The sequence below is a fragment of the Equus asinus genome, chromosome 22, assembly GCF_041296235.1.
Source record: "Equus asinus isolate D_3611 breed Donkey chromosome 22, EquAss-T2T_v2, whole genome shotgun sequence".
Lineage (NCBI taxonomy): Eukaryota > Metazoa > Chordata > Mammalia > Perissodactyla > Equidae > Equus > Equus asinus.
The window spans coordinates 12,526,671-12,546,667 of record NC_091811.1 but is presented as its reverse complement, the minus strand read 5'-3'; the positions used below and the strand labels follow the sequence as shown (position 1 = coordinate 12,546,667).

Here is a 19,997-nt window from a genome sequence, read left to right as displayed (position 1 = left end):
TGGGCGCTCTTGGCACCGTGCAGGCACACGGGTTTTGCTACAATAGCCAATCGCTTTTAAATTCAAAAGATGCTCTTTGCCTCCAAACACCGAGCTAAGGTGAGGTTTGCTCAGCATCCACACCTGGGTAGAAAGAAGGGGTCTCGGGGAAAAAGAGGTGCAGGACAGGGTGAACCGAGGGGTGGGTGGAAGAGCAGCTGCACTGGGGGTTCACGTTTCTACAGAGCTTCATCTTGAACATGACATTAGACTCTCCCCTCTCTGACCACGGCTCTAAGTAGCTGGATGGCAGCTGTGCGGGTGTGTTTTCAGGACCCTCTCCGACTTGGCATCAGCACCATCCTGAGCCACTCAGAGGACCGCTGGGCAGAGACTCCTTGGCCAGGGCTGAGGGAGGCACCTGAACATCCATCTTCCCTGAGCTCCTGTCCCGCACCACACTGATGCACAGATGCACACACCGCAGGGGTAGCTCTTTACTGCATCTTGCTCTTTCTGTGACCCCCTCATCCAACCCCAGCCCTTCCTGTGTCAGGATCTGGGCCTAGGACCATGAATTTTAAAAGCCAGGAGAGACTCTGACATCACTTAATTCAGCCCCATCATTTCCTTGGGAGGTAGCCGGGGCTCAGAGGGGCTAAGAGACTTGTCCCCATCGCAAAGCAGAGTTCACGGTGAATCTCAAGTGGAGGCCAGCCCTCCTGGCTCCCATTCTGGTGCTCCTCCCCTGTACGACCACGTGTTTGTCTCCTCTTGCATGCTGTCCCCATCACCAGGCCTTTCCTTCAGCTGGGCCTGTTTGTAGAGGGTCAGAAACAACTCAGGTGGGCTCATATCCTGCCTACCACCCGAAACACAGTTTGCTAGTAAGGCTGAATTGTGATATAATGGTAATAACAGCAGACACCTTTCTGGTGCTTACTATGTGCTAGGCACCATTTTAAGTATATTACTTATGTTAACTCATTTAATTTCATTATTGACATTCTCTATTTTACAGATGAAGAAACTGAGGCACCGATAGGTTAAGGAACTTGCCAGCAGTTATGTAGCTGTAGGTGGTGGAACCAGCATTCGAACCCAGATGGTCTCGCTCTGGATCCCATGTTCTTAACCATACCTGTCTTACCTGAAAAGGAAGACCCACTGTGCCACACATCCTCTTGGGTGACAGGCTGCCCAGATGTGAAAGGGACTTTGAAAACTTCCAGAAGCTGTGGTTTGGCTGTGCAGGTTGAGGCTTCCCAGGTTCTGGTCCAGGGTGGGAAGGGTGGAATGAGCAGATGTAACACACCTCCAGCTTGTGCAGTCTGCGATCTTACACACTCTAGGGCTCAATGTAGGGCCAGCACACACGGCTTTCAAGGAGAGAGCGACACATGGCGCTGACAGCCCTAATCAGGTCCGCTGTCTGATCCTGAGATTCCGTCAGAGAGTAGGCAAACTCAAGCGGCCCTAGAGACTCCTCACAAATAGCTGGTTTGGGTCCTAGGACTTAAGGAGTCATAAAGTTAAGTCCATTGGTCGTTTGTCCCATAGAATATAATTTTTTTTTTTTATTTTAAAGATTGGCACCTGAGCTGCAACTGTTGCCAATCTTTTTTTTTTTCCCTTCTTCTCCCCCCAAAGCCCCCCGGTACATAGTTGTGTATTGTGGTTGTGGGTCCTTCTAGTTGTGGCATGGGGGACGCCGCCCCAGCATGGCCTGATGAGCGGTGCCATGTCTGCACCCAGGATCCAAACTGGCGAAACCCCAGGCCGCCAAAGTGGAGCGCGTGAACCCAACCACTCAACCATGGGGCCAGCCCCCAGAATATAAATTTAAAGGAGAAAAAAATCCCTAGAAATAATTCCTTTGCCTCTCCCCACCTCTAAATCCTCGGAATGTCAGTCTTTTCCCAAAACCCACACTCAAGTACTTCTGAAACTATACCTCTGTGTGTATCACAAACTGTCTTCCAAAGGATGTTGAATAAATTTTACTTGTAAAGAGGGTCTGTCAGTCAAAAAAGTTTGAGACATGCTGGCTTAAAAACGTGCTAAACAGGCTGATTTGCCACAGGACTTACCATGGGATCTCTAATATGCAAATACACTCTGGAGGAAGAGCTAAGACACATCCATCTCATACAAATGAAGAAGTGTCTCCCAGGCCTGCTTGCTAGGAGCGGCTCCTGCAATGGCCGCGATGAGAGACTACATGGTGTCCCTTTGCTGTCAGGGGAATGAGGCTGTCGGGGCTTCCACAGCCCCAGGGACTAGACTTGGGCAGCAGCTGGACCTCCCTTGCCAAACCACTGCTTGCTACCCAGAGCCCACTCTTAGCCGCCTGTGGGGCCCCAGCTGAGACTGTGAGACAGCTCTGCCAGCAGCTGCTCACATCTGCTTCCCTCCGTCTCTTCCTGGGGCGGAGCCTGGGGCTACATGAAGCTGCAGGTCTGGCCTGGACTTAGATCCTCTGGCCGGAGGACTCAGAGCTGTGCTCTGCACTCGAGGAGCCTGCCAGGGAGCCTCTGGGGCTGCTGCACGTGCTGCTGGCTGCTGCGCTTTCGGCTGTTTTCTGTATCTGGGTACTGGATAAGTTTCTTTGGCAGAAACAATTTCATTGCCAAAACAAAATCTGAAAGCTACCGATTAGTTTGACTCCCTTTATTTAATAGTTGAGACAAATTAAGGCTCCAAGATGCTCAGGGACCTCTGCAGGATCACACAGCCCCTTGGAGGCAGCAGAGCCAGGTCTAGAACCCAGCTTCCCCCCTCCCAGGGGTTCAGGGTCTTCCTGCTGCGTGGCTATGCTGCGGGCGCCTAGGGGCGTGGCCTTGAACTGTGGTTTTCAAAGTGCGGCACAGCCACCCAGGGCACTTTCTGAAAATTATAGAGCCGTCCATCTTGAAAGGCCAGGACCATGCAGGATGAACCCAGGGACGTCGCCTAGGAAAGATGCTTCATCTTTTGAGGCTCTGAATGGGGCGTTCTTTCCACGCTGCTGATCCTGGAGCACTGAGAGGCTTCGCCTGCTCTCTGGTGCCTCTGAATTTGCACGGCCTCTCGATGGGGCAGGAGGTGCAGATACCTCTGTCTTAGGCCCGCTCATGTAACCAACTGGTCACACCTTCTGAAAGGCCAGTGCAGCTGCCCACTGTTGCAGGGTAAGGGTCAAAAGAGAAGCTCCCAGAGCCATAGACACTGTGGCAGGTGGGCTGATTTAAAGGGAAGAGCCCTGGCTTTTTCCCCAGAGATCATGATTCCAGAGGTCTGGGGTGGAGGCTGGGAATCTGTGTGTGTACCCAGCACGCCCTCTTCCCCACCCCTTGTGGTTTTGCTGCTGTTCATTCTGGGACTACTCTTGGAGAAATGCTGACATGCGTAGTAAGGACCCCAAACTGCTTGAGTCTAGGAATCATTCAAACACCCACATGCTAGGATATGAGGCTAAAACTGCAGTCCATGATTGTCCAAGTGGGTTAGAGAAAGAATCAAGGCATTTTGGTTTTTAACGTGGGTTACATGTAACATAATGGAGTCATCTTGATGGTCTTTTAAAAAAGGATTTGCTAAGCATTGCTTTGCAGGTGGCATTGCAAGCTCTGTACATAGCACCCAGTGGTCTACATAGATGTGGACCCTGCCTTCTGGAGACTTACCATCCAGGAAGGAAGGAATGAGGAAGTGGGGCAGGACTGGCAGTGACATACCAGATAGCTAAGACAGTGCACAGGAGACAGCTGGCAACACAGACCAGCCAGGGTGCTTTAGGAATTTCTGGGGTTTCCCAGGGGTCTGTATAATATCTCTCTCCAGAGTTTCCAGGAGGGAGCAATCTGGGTATACCTTAGTACCCTCTGCAGTGAGAGACATGGAGGCCTGGGAGCCTCAGATCTACATTTGAATCTCACTGCACGCTCCCCAGAGCCACTCAGCTCACTGGAGGGCCACCACGTTTGGAGCACTTAGTAGACAAAGTCCCTTACAGCTCTGAGCTCATTTAACCCTTAACACCCCTATCAGAGAAGCTGTAGTGTTATCTCCACTTTCCACACAAGGCAACTGAGGCTCAGAGAGGCTAGATAAGTTCACCCAATCAGGGGCCTCGATGCAGGTCTGGGTGACTCCAGGGCCTACTTCTATTCCCTTCGGTTCCTGCAGCTGGAGCAATATCCTGTCCCCTGCCGCCCGGTTAGAGAGAATAGGAGAATTCTCGAAGTGTATCACCAACAAATCTAGCTTGGCTTTTGAATGAGTGGGAGGCAAAATGACATTGACAAATAATAGGATTTACATGAAGTTTTGATTTGTTTAGAGAGATACTGTAAACTCTTTAGCATTGTTGACTCATTTGGAAATTTGACTTCCAAAGGAGCAAATGCAAAGTATTTTTCATAACCCAGTCTTCCTTTCTTAGATCTGAGGAGGGAAGTGATGTGGTAGGCAACTGAAAGTGTAGAGTGGATTATATTTAGCTCTCCTAAAGGCAGGGGGATGGACTAGGTGGAATTTGCAAGGGCCTTCTCACAGGATTCTTTCATCCAGTGGGTTCCAGTTCTCAGGTGTAAGAGGTGCCAAGGACCCAGTGTTTTGGAGACAGCATGCGGCCAACCCTAATGCTCTCAAGCACAACATCTGAAAAACCCTTCTTCATGCAAATGGAGTTTTCTATGAATCTTGGGCAAGGAGTGGGAAAAGGAAGACAACCCCCAATTTTAGCAAACCCAGAGCTGGTGTCTGTAACAATAGGAAATAATTTCTAGAAATCTAATCCTGGTCATCGGTGTAACATCTTTCCCCAGGCTCTCGTCCAGGCTTCCTTTCGTGCTGATGGCAGCAAATGGTGGGGCTTTTCTCCCTCTGCTCAGAATCTGTAGGACATCAGTCTTACTCTGGTGCTAGCCTTATGTCAGCAGCTTAGGGGAAAGCCAGTGTCACCTCATCTCTCTCTTGAAGTACGTCTAACTTTCCCAAATAGCAAACTCTGTCTCTTTTAGCAAATGACTTCCAGACGCTGGAGGCAGCGGCCAGTGGAATTTTATTGCCCCCAAACTGTGGTTCTTGGCTACGTACTTCTGACTTGAAGGTAATTTGGAATGTAAACATTGCAAGACGTGTGCTGGAATTAATTAAAGCTACCCTGTATGCCGCCAGGCCTGCAAGCCTGCAATTAACTGTTTACATTAACACCAAGCTGGGCAGATCAACTGGAGTGTGCATGAACCCTTGATTACCACTTTCTCCCTTTACCTTCAGCAAAGAGTGAAATTGGACCCAAGCTGACCCATTTCCCCAGGGGTGGTCATCAGTCCCAACATAAGAAGGGGCTTCTTGAGCCATCCTCTGTACCAAAGCAAACAAGGCAGACTGTGAGTGGGGAGCATAGTTGGGCATCACATGTTCACCTGGAACCGATGACAGGCACAAACCTCTTTACTTGCCATGTCAGGCAGCAGAAGCTTCTTTAACTAGGAAGGCAGGTATGCACATAGACAGGGCTGACCACGTCCATGGTGGGCCTGCAGAGAGAGCCATGGTATCTAGTACATGACTGATAAAACTAGAAACAGCTTTTGGGAATAATTTGTTTGACTTCATGATGGCATTGAAAAGTAGGATGAAAGTTCTGGAGACAGATGGTGGTGATGATTGCTTAACAATGTGAATGCACTTGATGCTTCTTAACTGTACACTTAAAAATGGTTAAGATGGTAACTTTTATGTTTGTGTGTAGTTTACCCCTCAAATAAAAAAGCAGGATGCTCAAGCCTTAAAGGCTCTTTGGGATTATGTAAACTATGAGAGTCCCTGGAATATTCCTCACTCCCCCCAACATAATACAAGAGGGTGACATTGTGGCTGTCTGGGAACAGTCCCACACAAATGCCAGGGTGTTTCCAGGGTGTAAAAGGAAAATACCAGGAAGTCACCCCCCTGGGGCCGGTCAGTCCTTCCACTGCCCACCTTCAGAGTGTCTTCAGAGTGCTGACTCATGGCAAGGAGCATCAGGAAGAGCTAAATAAGTGGTCACCTGCATTCATCGACTGTAGCCATTGAAAGAAATTCTGGAGGTCATCTAGGTTAGCCTAACTCCTAACAGAGGAAAGGGCCTTAAAATTCTTTGTGTGGTGGTGGGTCAGCTGTGGGTGTGGGGGCACACACTAGCCATTCTGCCGTCCCAGTTCTCTAACTGTTGGAAATTCCTCCCTGTACTAAGAAAAAAAATCCCTATAACATATTCATCGACCCCCATTCTACCCTCTCATGCTACACAGAATAAAGTGCCAATTCCTCTTCCAAGAGTACTTTAAGAATTTGAAAAAGATCTTTCTGTTCCTGCCTGAACCTCCTCTGATTGTCCTCAGTTCCTTCAAGTGCTCCTCATGTGACAAGGCTTCCCGAGCCCTCACTGTCTTGGCATCTTCCTTTGGGCTCACAGTAGTTTTTCAGAGTGATGCCTGGAACTAAACACAGAGCTAATAGAGGGGTGCCAGAGTTTTATTATCTGTTCTGTTTTGACCTCCATATGTCCAACGCTGTAGCCCAATGTTCCATTTTAACCATCATATCATATTCCTGCCTTAAAAAACACTTATGGTCACCTAAGGCCTCCAGATGTGTTTTCATATGAATGTCTGTTGAGCAAGGGCTCTCCAGTCTTGAAATTAGGTAAGTGTATTTAACCTAAACCCAGAAATTTATCATAAATCTTATTAGAATTCATTCTGTTGAATCAGTCCATTTGATGTTGAGATATTGAATCCCGAGTCCCTCACCCGCTCTCCTTGCCTATCTGCGAGTGTGTCTACACCTGCGTCTGAGTTATGATTCTATAGATCATAGTTGGATAGAAATGTTGCACGGGGTTAGGCCAGGGAGCGCAGAGACCACCTTTTCAGTTTATGGTGAACGGTCACTCAAGGCTCTGTGGGTGTGGAGAGCAGCTCTGAACCACTCGGCCCCTCATCCAGCTCGTTTCTCCACCCTCTCCCCAAGGATTGATGGAGCCTCTGCTCCACGACTGGTTACAGCAGAAGCTCGCTGTCAGGCAGGGCAAGCTGCAAGGAGGCGTGGGACTTGGCACGTGGTGGGCGTCCAGTACATTCTGTGGGGTCAGTTAATCAGAGCAGATACGGGCCATCCCCAAACCACATTGTAGGTGATAATTCAGACCTTGCTTCCTCCCCACCCAAAAATACTTTCTTCAAAAGCGCTCACAAAGTGAAGTGAGGGTTTTGCGTTTAATTTCTCCTGGCGCCTACTGGTAGGATACCAATCAGCAGACACTAGCTCAGAGGTCTCTGGAAGGAGAAGTAACCCAAGATTAAGGGCCTAGAAAATCCCCAAGGGAAAAAGATCATCTCTGTAATCAGCGAGGATAAACTAAAGGACAGTTTGAGACAACATTTGGTTTCCTTGGTTCACATAGAACATTGATTCAGAGATTTGGGGAGTGGGTTTTCCTGACCTAAAAGACGTGGAAGCCTGGCTCTCCGAGGTGAACACGTGCTCGCTGGCTCCCTGCCTCAGGGAACGGGTCTGTCAGGTGAGAGGTAGGAGGACCCAGGAGGGCCCTTCAGGGGAAGCGCGTTAGCAGGTGGGTGGAGACTGAAGCAGACAGGGCCAAGAAAGCCAGGCTTTCAGCTGAAAAAGCTTTTATTGTTCTTTATTTATGGACACTTTTTCAATTACGGAGTCTCCCTTGAGATCATCTATTGCCTCCCTGTCTGAGCAGGAAATAATTACCATCAAAGCAACTCCATCACAGCCCACCCGTTAGGGAGGCCGAGGAGGAGGTCAGCAGTCTTGCGTGGCTCTAGGGCACAGGGCCACTCGGGATGGGGGATGCGTCTGTGCTGGAGGGCTCAGCCCTTGCTGTGCTTCCCTCCCCCTTCTTGGTCTCTGTTGGGCTGGCCACAATGTTTTCACACTGTTAGGAACCCTGCCCTCTGGGGAGGTGGGGATCCTGCTCCTCTCATCCTCCCGCGAGCAGCGTGCTCATGTATTCAGATGCCCAGGAACATGATCCCACAGGGCTCCCTCAGGATCAAATTTTTCTCTTACTGAGGCTTTTTTTTTGGAGAATTGAAAATTCCCCATGTCCAGGATCTGATATTTTTAAATAAATACTTTAAATATAAATGTAACATGCATATGAGAAAATGCAGAAACTGTAGGTGTCCAGTAGAGCATGATGGATTTTCACTGAGTGAACACCACTGTGTGGCCAGCGCCCAGATCAAGAAAAAGAACACTGTTTACACCCGTGTCCCTTTCTAGTCACTACATTGCCTCCCCTGCAACCACCATCCTGACCTCTGACTATGTGTCTCAGCTTTGCCTTTTTGTACTTTATATAAATGGAATCATACAGTAGGTGTTTGGGGTCGAGCTTTTCTTCAGTCACAACTGTGTTGTGAGATTCATCCGTGCTGCTGTCTGTGTTGCTGTGCGTTCACATCCACTGGTGTGTAGTCTTCCATCGTGTGACTAAGCCACAGCACACAGCGTTTCCATCCGCTCTGCTGTCGATGGATACTTCTCCGGTTGTTTGAAGTAGGACGCGCGTGCGTGGGCTTCAGTGAAGGTAGGTCCTGGGACTGGAGTTAGAGTCCTCGGGTCTGCAGTGCTCAGCTTTGTTTTGCCAGCTTCACCAAGCGGTTGGAGCACTGTGAACTGTTTTCAGCGTAGAATGACGTGAGAACCGTTCTCCACGCCCCCCACCCCCAAGCACCATTCTGCTTTTATAAAAGGAAACACAGAGGTGTGGCTTGTCCAAAGTCAGAAGGGTTGGATCTTTTGACCCCCACCCCCTTGATACGCTTTCCATTAGCCTGTGCAGGACTCTTCCTTTTGATGGAAATGAGGGAAAAGGGTGCATCCTCCTTATCTCCCTCAAACATTCCTCCGACGCATTGTTTTGCATTGATAGTTTTTCATAGAGTGCATTATTGGAACTCCAGATGTTTAAACTCGGATGAGGGGCCAGCCTGGTAGCGCAGCAGTTAGGTGTGCATGTTCCGCTTCAGTGGCCTCGGGTTCTCCGGTTCGGATCCCAGGTGCGGACATGGCACCGCCTGACATGCCATGCTGTGGTAGGGGTCCCACATATAAAGTAGAGGAAGATGGGCACGGATGTTAGCTCAGGGCCAGTCTTCCTCAGCAAAAAGAGGAGGATTGGCAGCAGATGTTAGCTCAGGGCTAATCTTCCTCAAAAAAACAAAAACAAAATAAAACGCAGATGAGCACCACAGGAGTGGTCATCTTTTCTTTACTTATCGGAGGATTTGGACAAGCATTAATCCCTGCCCCAACCTTGGCGGATGTCATCTGCGACTGTCCGCTTTCCTTTTGTGCCAATAATCTGGGAATGAGAGAAAAATGAGTGTTTGCTTAAGACTGAATTTATGACCACATGGGAGCAGCCTCCATCAGCTAGACTGATGAGTGCCTGGGTGAGCATGCCACATATTTGCAGCTTTTTCCTTCCAGCTACCCACCTTTCTCAATCAGGAGGCTGCACTGTCCAGGTGTCTGACTTACGACGGGAAGAATGGGCTCTCGCGGCCCCTTATGCTGCTGGCAGTTTTCATCAGAGGAAGAGATGAAGGCTGAGCTTCACGGTGCCCGTGCCTAGCGCAGAGCTGCAGGTGTGCTGCTTCCTCCAGCCTCCTCCCAGGAAAGTTTGGGGGAGGGGTTCAAAGAGAGAAAACTCTATTGAGCAAAGATTACGTTCTGGGCATTATTTTAGGCATGCGGATTCAGTTGACTGAGCAGATAAGTGAATGCCTGATTACTTTTAAAACACAATTAAAAGAGCTTCTGCTCGCTTCCGCAGAACAGAAATCTGTGATTTTACTTACGTCTAGCAGTAAGAGTGCTCTAAGAATACATGGTTTTGGGGGCAAAGTCTCTTAATGTTCCCTAAGCTGGGGACCTGTTCTCATCAGGCAGAAGACCACGTCAACAGGAAGGTCAGTGTTACAGGTCTCTGTGTAGAAGACTCTCCTGGCCTCTCTGGAGCCAGCTCTGAAGGTGAGAATAATCACAAGCTGTTGTCAGAGGACAGGGCCTTTGTAGACAGAGAGCAGGTGAGTGGGGGCTCTGTGCCGTGACCCAAGAGGCCACAAGTTCCACTGACAGAACCATGTCTGGGCCTGTTCAACTTCCACTAACTTGGAGCAGGCCCCCAAAGCTGGACACATCCAGGGAGACAGCAGGTCAGAGCAGTTAAGAGCATGGGCTCTGGTGCCAAATCCCCACTTTGCTATCTCTTAGTTGTGCGACCTTGAGAAAGTGCCTGTGTTCCTCTGAGACCTGTTTCTTCATCTGGAAAATGGGGATAATGATACCTACCTCATTGGGTTGTTATGAGGACTAAATCAGTCAGTGTATGTAATGTGGGACCATGGGGTAAACAGTCAAAAGTGTCAGCTATTATTATTGTTGTTGTTGTTGGAGAAAATATTTGTCAAGCACCAACCATAGGATGCACCTTTTGGGTATCTGTTTTCCGCATAAGCTGTGATGGTGCTGACACATAGTGCTCAGCTAGGACTGGCTGTTGTCAAGAGTTTGCCTTAGCTGGTGAGGAAAGCTGTTGGTTGTTCTGTGTAAAGTGCTGGGCAGGCATGGGCTCAGCACGGCTAGAGTAGCATCTATATGGTCACTGAGTTCCAGATCCCTGGAGATCCCAGTGGCCAAAAAGAGATACCCCCAACTACTTGTTGAGGAACCACCATTGATTGACTCATTGGTTCATTAATAGCAAGTGACCAAGTATCTAAGTCAGGGCCACGCTGGACCTACATGACTTGCGTGTGTGCGTTCCGTGAAGAGAACCAGTTTGCCAGTGGAGAGAAATGCAACACCTAAAAAGATGTCCCGTGACACAGGGAAGAAAGTGGACACCACCAACTGAGTGTCGGTGTGATTTTGTGTATTAAATGAGATTATACGCAAGCACTCAGCATAGTACCTGAAACAGGAAAGGAAGTCATTACCTCACACCCCCCAGGATCGCTACTATCAAAACAAAACAAACAAACAGAAAACAAGTGTTGGCGAGGACGTGGAGAAATGGAATCCTGGTGCACTGTTGGTGGGAATGTGAAATGGTGCAGCCACTGTGGAAAACAGTATGGGAGTTCCTCAGAAATGCAAAACAGAACTACCACGTGATCTAGCAATTCCACTTCTGGATATGTATTGAAAAGAATTGAAAGCAGGGTCTCCAAGAGATATTGGTTCACCCATGTTCATAGAGCCACTATTCACCAGTAGCCAAAATGTGGAAACAACCCAAGTATCCACTGATGGATGAATGGATAAATCAAATGAGGTATATACATCCACAGGAATACCATTCAGCCTTAGAAAGGAAGGAAATTCTGACACAAGCTACAACATGGGTGAACCTTGAGGACATTATGCTAAATGAAATAAGCCAGTCACAAAAAGTCACATACTGTATGATTCCACTTATATAAGGTGTCTGGGTTGGTCAGAGTCATAGAGACAGAAAGTAAATGATGGTTAGGACGGCCTGGGGGAGGGAGGGGCATTTGTTGTTTAATGGAGACAGTTTCTATTTCACAAGATGAAAAGAATTCTGGAGGTTGGTTGCACAGCAATGTGAATATACTTATATATGTAGTTATACTTCTGCTAATGAACTGTGCACTTAAAATGGTTAAGATGGTAAATTTGATGCTTGTGTATTTTAGCACTGTTTTAAAAAATTTTAAAAAAACGCATAAAAGAAACTCAATAAATAGATACTGTGTCTGAATCCAGCTAGAGAGAAGAAATGTCTTGGAGGGAATGATCTCTGTGGTCCAGGGCAGTCGGGAGGGTCTTGCTGGTGACTAGATTTGGGGACAGACAGGGGAGAGGCAGGTTCCGGAGGGGATGGCTGCTCCTCCTCTGGTCCCTTTGCTGCCTCCATCTAGGTGGAGAGGAGATTTCAGGGGAGCGAGAAGAAGCACGTGATGGATCTTTGTTTCATGATCAAACTGAAACCAGCTGTGGGAGAAGAGGTAACACACAGCTGAAACGCCTTCTAAGGAGTACATAACTGACAGCACATTTTAATCAGCGGGAGGGGCCGGGGGCCTGAGGAACCGTGCCATCCTGCAGTGCTGTGGAGGCGGGAGGTAGACAGCAATGGGTGCGGGGTCCCAAGATACATTCAAAGGTTGGCTGGGGGTTGGGAGGGTGCTGGGCAAGAAGGCCTTCATTACAATCGGCCAGTGGTCGGTTGTTCTAGCCTCACTGACCTACCTGATTCAGATTCACGAGGTGTTTAAAGAATTAGCTGAAGGGCTCTCACTTGAGTCTTTCTCCTTCTGGAGCTGGAACCTGCACAATCAGAAGACGTTTGGTTAGAACTATGCGGTGTAATTACAGACCTGACAAGTGACTGCAAGTCAGAGGAGACATCTCACTCTGCAGGCACTTAAACAATGATTGTCAGCAAGGTGACAGTGGGGAATTCTCCAAATGTGTCAGCGGGCCCTGTCGAGCCACGGCCCATCACCAAATCCTCAGGCAAAATCACTTTCAATGGCCAGTGACTTCCTTCCTGGATGAAGATCAAGGGCAGACAGATCCAATGAATTTGGCATAAGTCGGTCTTTATTCTCAGACTTGCCACACAGGCCAAAGAGAGTCATCAGCCAGCCGTCCTTGCACCAGCCAGCCGGCATTCTTCAAGTGCTTCTCTGTGGCAGCCACTGTGCTGGGCGCTGGGCCACCCAGGCTATAAGTACATGGCTCCTCCCCTCAAGGGGCCCATCGTCTAGAGAATTAGAGTTCTGAGGGTCCCAGAACGGAGGAGTCTAGGTGGCTGCTCGGACACAGGGGGGGACACGTGGCTTGGATGAGTTTGCAGATCTCATGTGGCAGGTGGGCACTCATGCAGCAGCACCTAGAACAGAGCCTGGCAGGAATAAGGGCCAAAAGGAAGAGAGATGGAAAGAAGGAGTCAGGGAAGGAGGGAGGGGTGGGGAGGAGAGAGGGAGGGAGGGAGAGAGGAGGACTTAGTCCCCTGAGTCCTACTCTGGAACGAGGACGGAGGAAGCCAGCGCGAGCTCCTTTTCTGACAGCGGTGCTGTCTCTCGAGGACTACTCCTCCACCTCCAGAGGGGTGCTCCTAAGTCTCCAACACCAGCTGGGTCCTGAGAATGTTAGGTCCACAGGCTCCCCTCCCTGAGAAAAGAGGTGGTGATCAACAGCTCTGTAACCTGTCCTGGCAGGGGCCACCGTGATCACGAAAGCCCCATGGACCGCTGTCTGCACCCCACCCACCCCCCCGCCCCGCACAGCAACCTGTGTGATGCGCAGCTGCCAGGAACCTTGCAGGAATGGGTCGCTTCCCCACACGGCGGTCCAGGGAGCAGATGGGCTGTCGGTGGTGCCCCTGTCCTGACACCCCTTGCTCCCTGGGGGCGTGGCTCTGCTCACATCCCCGAGTCTCAACCTGGCCCTGTACTCCTCTCCACTGTCAGATGCTCTTTAGACATTTCTTTTACTCGTTGGTTTGCTCTTGCTATGGATTTTAATGGGATCTGACGTGTCTTCAAATGTTGGGGGTTCACAGGGGATGCGCGGGACTGGGGAGAGTAGAGCATCCCCCGAGAAGGGAGGTGGCAGGAGGGCTTGGTGGGAAGGGGCCAGACCCTGAGAAGAGCCAGCGAGGCACCTCTCACATGGGAGGGCCCGGCCAGACGTTTCAATTCCTTCTGCTTGAGTCATCTGAACATCTCAGGGAAAATACATACCGCTTCCCAGGCTGAGGCGGCCCCGGAGCTCTTCTGGTCTCGACCCAGCTCTCCATTCCTCTACAGCGCCAGTGCCCTGGGGCTTTGCCGTGGGACGGCCTTGTACCTCTGCCATCACTGTGCCCTTTCCCTCCTCGGACAGCCAGCCCCTCACCGCTGCCCCTCGGGGGTTCTACTTCTAACTGGCCCAGTGCCCAGGCCACGTGGTATGTCCTGTGCCTGAGGACAAGCCACATTGTTACTACCGCTGGGCCCCTGGCTCCAAACTGAGCAGAAGAGTTGGATTTCCAGTGGCTAGGCAGAGCCTGCACTCAAATCCTTGACCCCAGGTCTTGTGGGATCCGCCTTCCTCATCCCTGCCTCTCAGGAAGCCGGAGCAGCCTGTGGCTCTGTCCTCTGTGCCTGTCTGTTGGCCTTGCTTTCATTTATTTCCCATGCATTTGTTGAATATATGTTTTTTAGTAAAAAAGAAAAACACCCCAAATACCAACATGCCCTTATTCCATTGTGCGCTGCGTATGCACTCTCAGTTCTAGAAACGTACACAAAGCGTTACGTAGCAACTACTGCAATTAATGTGGTCAGTCACCCTTGGGCCCCCACTCCTCCGTCACCAGGCCTGCGGCATTGATGGATACTGTGAGGGGCGCAAGGGAGGGAGAAAGGGGACCTGCTTCCCCTGGGCTTTCTTCCTTCCTCGAGGGGGATGCACCTCTCTCTTTCTGGGTTCCCAACTCCTCCCTCTGAGGCTGCCTTTCTCTGTGACCCACCTTTAGGACATACTCCCCTGCAGAGAAGCACTATGTTAAATAAGCAGCTCTCTGAGGTTTGCAGCCTAGGTCAGGCATGTAGGCCGAAGCAGCCAGGGCCAGGCGCAGAAGACCTTGGCCTGTCTGCAGCCCCCAAGCCCTCCCCAGCCCTGCCCCCCCCCCACACACACTAATGGCTTAGGGACAGTTATGGGTCCTGGGTGACAGCGACCTGCTAGATCCCAGCAGCCCTGGGATCAGAGGAGGGGTTTCAGTGGCCGTGTCTGTGGAGCAGCAGCTGTGTAAGGCTAAGGCTGGCAGAGGCTGCAGCCCACACTCACGCATTTACAGTGGCCGCATTACTGAAAATTAAAGGGGTGTGAGGCACAGCCTCGTCCTCCAGCCAACAGAGGCCTGTCCACTTGGGCTCAGCTCAGGCTGCCAGTGTCATCGCAGCCAGCACCAGCTGCCCGCTGGAGCCTCGTTGGCTCTTCACATGTCACAGCTTTGCCGAGGGACCTCCTTCTGGCTTCCAGGGGTGTGGTGGGAAGAAGGAGTGGTGCCTGTTCTGACCTCGGCCCCTTCTTTGTCTCCTGCGTATGACAGGACGGATTCCCCCTCTGTCCCCTGGTTTAAGGCAGTATAGCCATGGCATCCCATTACCAGCAAGTTACATTAACCTTTGGTTCTTCGTCTGCAAAATGGAGACTTCTGTTCATTTCACAGGATGGATGGGACACTGCTTCCCCTGTGTTGATGTTAATTAATTAGCTAATTAATTCTGATAATTTAATAAATACTGAGCACACCTGCTTGGTGTCAGGCATGAACTACTTAAGGTCTGGGGATAAAGCATGAATAAGACAGCTCACTTTTAGTGGTCCTTGTGAGTGTGGGGGGTGGTAGAGAGAACAGACGAGTAAACAAGTAAATACAACTAAGATAGTAATCTGTGCTATGAAGAAAGTACAATAACGTGGGGTGGGAACTGATGGCTCTCTGAGAAGGTGACATTTGAACCAAGACTTGAATGAGGATAAAGAACCAGCCTTGTCACCATCTGGAGGGGCATTCTAGGCAGAGGAAACAGCTAATGCAAAGGCCCTCAGGCAGGACTGAGCAAAATCTCAATATGTTGGGATAATAGCTGGTTCTTGCTTCAAAGGAATAGTGCAGATACATGTGCGTTAACTCCTGGGGCCACCTGGGTGTGTACGTCCCGAGAATCCTCCACTGTGAGTGATGGGCTGCCTTCCTGGTGGCGTCCCAGATTGGCCAGGGCTATCAGCAGTAAATGCAGCTGCCGAGGCTCATTATCCTGTTCAGTAGCCTAAACTCACTTGTTTATAGGGTATCGTTGAGAAACGGATTTAATCTGTACTTCTGGTTACTGAGTTGCCCTACACGTGTGCGCGCCTGCTCTGGGGAGGAACGAGGAGTGCAGGAGAACCTGGGAAGGTCCCTCTTGCTCATGAGAGGAAGCCCTGGGTGAGTCACAGCTGGTTCTGGAGGCAGCCCGGATTAAGGTGTCTATTTTTAATTAAAATAGTAACGTTTTCCTTAATGCAGGAGCTAGAGGACTGACCAAGGGCCAAGTGGGGCAGCACAGCAACTCCAGGGACTATGTGTTCCTGCCACCATGAGGTGCGCCATGGCCCTGGCGGCCCGAGTGCCCATGTGCGTCTGGGGCTGTGCCGTCTTGAATCACCTCCACCTGCACCATCTCATTGGCGTTCAGACCAAGCCTGTGAGGAGGCAAGACAGGCTCCTCATCTCCATTTGTAGATGAGAAAAGTGAGATCAGAGACCTCAGCTGACTCTCCAGGGTGGAGACAGGACTGCGTTCAGACATGCCTCCCCCTGCTCCCTTCTTTCCTTCTGTTCATCCGAAGTCCTTTCTGGAGCACCTGGTACCATGCATTGTTGCAGAGTGGTTAGGAGAGGGGTTGGCGCCCGCTCGCTTGCCTGGGCTCCAGCCTCAGCTCTGTCATCCAGCCGTTTGCTTATGGTGAGGACTGGAGGAGCTGACACGGGTAACGTGCTTAGGGCAGTGCTGGTCCACAGCAGGTGCTGCGTCTGTGTCAGCTGCCGTCTCCCTGTGTGCCAGGCAGCCTCGACCTGCACCCTGCTGTCCTCCACAAGTCTGATGGTCCTGATGCCCCCCACTTTGGTCCAGCCCTGGTTTCTTGAGTCTTTTTGGATTCTCTCCACTTATCTACCTCTTCTCTGTGACTGTCCCTAAGTCCTCTGCTTTTCTCCATCTTCCTCCCACCTCCCTTCCCTCTTTCTCTCCTCTTCTCTGCACACATGCAAAAGACAGCCAGACATTTACAGCTGCAGCTCTTTTTCTGGCAGAACTTGCTCGTTTTTTTCAATCTGGTAAATCACATCTCTAAGTAAATTTGAAGTTTAGAAGTTGTTCTTTAAGCTCACAATCCAGAAAATTTAAAAAAACATCCAAGCAGCCTTCTCTGGCACCCAAGTTGTTGGGCTCTGCTCTCCCAGGAGAGAATTAAACCGGGGCCAGGCAGCTTTGTGCTCACCTCCTGCAGCTCCGTCTTGGTGAAGGCAGGGGGAGAAGGAGTCGAGGCTTCACTTTGTGGAGCAGGAAAGTAATGACAGAATCGGGTGGGGCGCGATTGGGTGCGTGGGTGGGCTGGAGAGTGGAGGCGTCCAGAACAGATTAGACTGAAACTACCTGGAGAAGGCTCGTAGGCTGGCCCTGCCCGGCCACCCCCACCCCGAGGCTTGCCCTACCTGTTCCCTACGTGCTGAATCTTCTGCCCCGAACCTGCTCCAACCCTTCTAAGACCAGACTCTTGGCTAAGTGATAACCAGCTCACCTCACAAGTTATTTTCCAGCAGCTCCTTGTGCCTCCCTTTCCTCGGTTGTATCTTAGCAACAGGCTCTGGGAAAGTGCATTAACTCAAGGGTGACGCTAACAGAGGTCATGGAAGAGGTCGTGGCAATCAGTGCAGGGAGTCAGCTTCTGGCAAGTTTCTGGAGGCATCTTCAGACCATCTCTGGGGGCTGGGGGGATGGGACGAGGACCTTCTGTCTTTATTTGGGACCAGAACCTCCCTATTTCCAGCAGACCCTAGATGGATGAGAGGTTGGGGTGGGGTAGTGACATGAAGAAAGGGTCTCCTCCTAGCGAATGACATCCGAGACCTTCCCACCCCGCCCCAGCGCAGCAGCCTTCCCACTTCTCTGGTGATTCTGGGTGTACATTCCGTCTGGACCTTCCGTTTGGGAACAAGCCAGCTGGCTCTATATATAACCCAGATGTCCAGAGAATTGTCAGTTTTTCCCTTCAAGTCTAAAAATATGAGTGCAGGTCCCAGCTCTGATGTGCCTCCCTCTAGCCTCAGTTTCCCTCAGAAGAACAGATGATGGGCTGACATTCCAGGACCTCCATGGGCCTCTCGTGGACGTAAAAACACCTCACAGGGCACAGGACACCTGGAGGAGCTGGACGAGTATGCATTTCTTTATTCATTTGGCTTTTGGGAGGTTTTTTCATTTTTTATGTTCTCATTTCTCTGGGCCAAAAAGGGACTGGCTGCGACCTTACTGCCCAGCATTGCTGCCCAGTGGCCCCTGAGCTTGTGCTCAGATGACCTGCTGGATTTGCCCCAAACAATTTCATCTGTGCACGAAGAGGACAAGCCTGCCCCCGTCCTGCCACTCAGCACGAGCTCCTGCCTGCCCATGAGGAAGGCTCCCTTCGCCGTACCTGTTGGAGAAGGAGCGTGGCCAGGGTCCTGATGCTCTCAGCTGCTTTTCTGCTCTGCTCTTCTGCGTGAGGCAGGAAATAGGGCAGACTTACTGTTGTACTCCAAAGGTCACTAAAAATATGAAAGGGAAATAAGCAGGCCTCCAGAAATCACCTCCTTGACGGGCCTGCGTGGCAGGTGATGGGGGAGGTGGTGCGCTGGGCCTGGGGAGCTGCACGGGGCTGCGTGGTCTGCCTCTCTATCTTGCTCGCCGTCCCATGAACCCAGCGAGCAGGCACTGCCTGGGCTCCTGCTCCTCATCATCAGTTGTCTCATCTTCGCCACAACCCTGTGAGGAGGGAGCCATCATCTCCATTTTCACGGATGAGCACAGTGAGGTCTCAGAGGTTCTGGGACTGACCCAGGGTCCGGGACTGACCCCAGGCCTGCTGCCACAGCACTCCCTGGGCACGGACTCTTCCCCAAGGTGTCTGCTCTCTGAGAGCCCTCTGCAGGCTGAGGGTGGATGGCATGTGCCCTGCTCCAGCTCCTTTCTCCCTCCTCTGTGCCACCTGGCATCCAGAGGCACCCACCCTCTCTGCAGAGCCCTTCCCAAGCACCCTCTGCCACCACCAACACTATCACAACCTCTGTCCACTTCCAGCTCGGTCTAGTCTCCAGAACCGTTCCCTCTGAGCTCCTCTCACACTGGAACATTGTCCACTAGACTCCCTGAAACAGTCGGAATATTTGGTCCTGAATGTAGATTAGTTCACTAGCGGGGCACCACTTTAGGCAACATTTGTTTTAACAGAGGACTTTTGGAGACAGTCCCTAACAAGTAACTGTCTAATGGCTGAATTTTTTTTTCTTCTTTGGCCCATGGCTTATGGTTTATTGGAAGAATTATAGGCTCTGGAGTCAGACAGATTTCAAATCCTGACCCTCACTTACTTGTTGTGTGTCTTTGGATGCATTACGCAGACTCTCTGGGCTCCCACTGTGTCATTTGTGACACAGGGATTCAGTGAAGTTAGGCACACAAAGCACGTGGCCTGGAGCCTGGCACCCAAAGGGACCCTCAGGAAATGTTAGTTTCGCTTGTGTCCCTCTTGAGGGCAAGCAAAGTTTTTCCTGCTTTCCTTCACATCATAATAGCTGCCAGTTCCACTTACTGTCAGCCCGGTCCTGGCCATGTGGACGGGGGTGGAGAGGCGGGGGCGTTGCCCTCAAGCTTTTACTGGGGGACACTCAGGCCAGCAGCTCTATGGATGACAGGGGGTTTCCCTAGGCCAGGGAGGAGGGGGGGGACTGCGGTAGGATCTCCTCAGACAGCGAAGACGAGGATGCTGGTGAGGACGAGGACGCCGGCCCCACTGCCTCTGCTGCAGGTTTCCCCAGGGGTCCTTCTCCCCCATTCACAGCAGCTAGCCAGCCTGCTGCACCCTCTGCTGGTCACCGTGGGGGAAGGACACTGAGGGATGCATAGAGGCTCTGGGTCAGCCTGTCAGGCCCCACCCATGATTCAGGGGGAATTTTTTCATTCTTCATTGTTAATTTTTTCATTCTTCATTGTTAATTTTTTCAGAATGGATTTCAAGACAAAGAGTAAAAGAGGCAGGGAGAGAAGGATGGGTAACGAAGGAGGAGAGGGAGACGAGAAGTGGGGCTTAGTTGGGAGGTCAAGGCGGTCCTGGGTGCCAGCTGGCCTTCCTTCAGAGGGAGCCCTGGTCTCATGTTCACTCAATACCACCTGGGAATCTTG

The 19,997-nt window shown here is 50.9% G+C and overlaps 1 protein-coding gene and 1 long non-coding RNA gene across 24 annotated transcripts in view; one reads left to right on the top strand and one right to left on the bottom strand.

Moving 5' to 3' along the window:
• Positions 1–19,997, top strand: part of CACNA1C (calcium voltage-gated channel subunit alpha1 C) — a 683,102-nt gene that overhangs the window by 316,425 nt on the left and 346,680 nt on the right. The window lies entirely within an intron of this gene.
• Positions 1,640–19,751, bottom strand: LOC139041584 (uncharacterized). 4 transcript variants are annotated; one of them, XR_011497029.1, is made up of 4 exons: positions 13,045–19,751; positions 12,268–12,345; positions 9,486–9,699; positions 1,640–9,349 (listed from the first exon to the last, which is right to left on the bottom strand). It is a non-coding gene; the product is annotated as an uncharacterized lncRNA (long non-coding RNA). The 4 variants fall into 4 exon arrangements; XR_011497027.1 differs by having other exon boundaries at positions 9,486–12,345; positions 13,045–13,194; positions 13,767–19,751; XR_011497026.1 differs by having other exon boundaries at positions 9,486–12,345.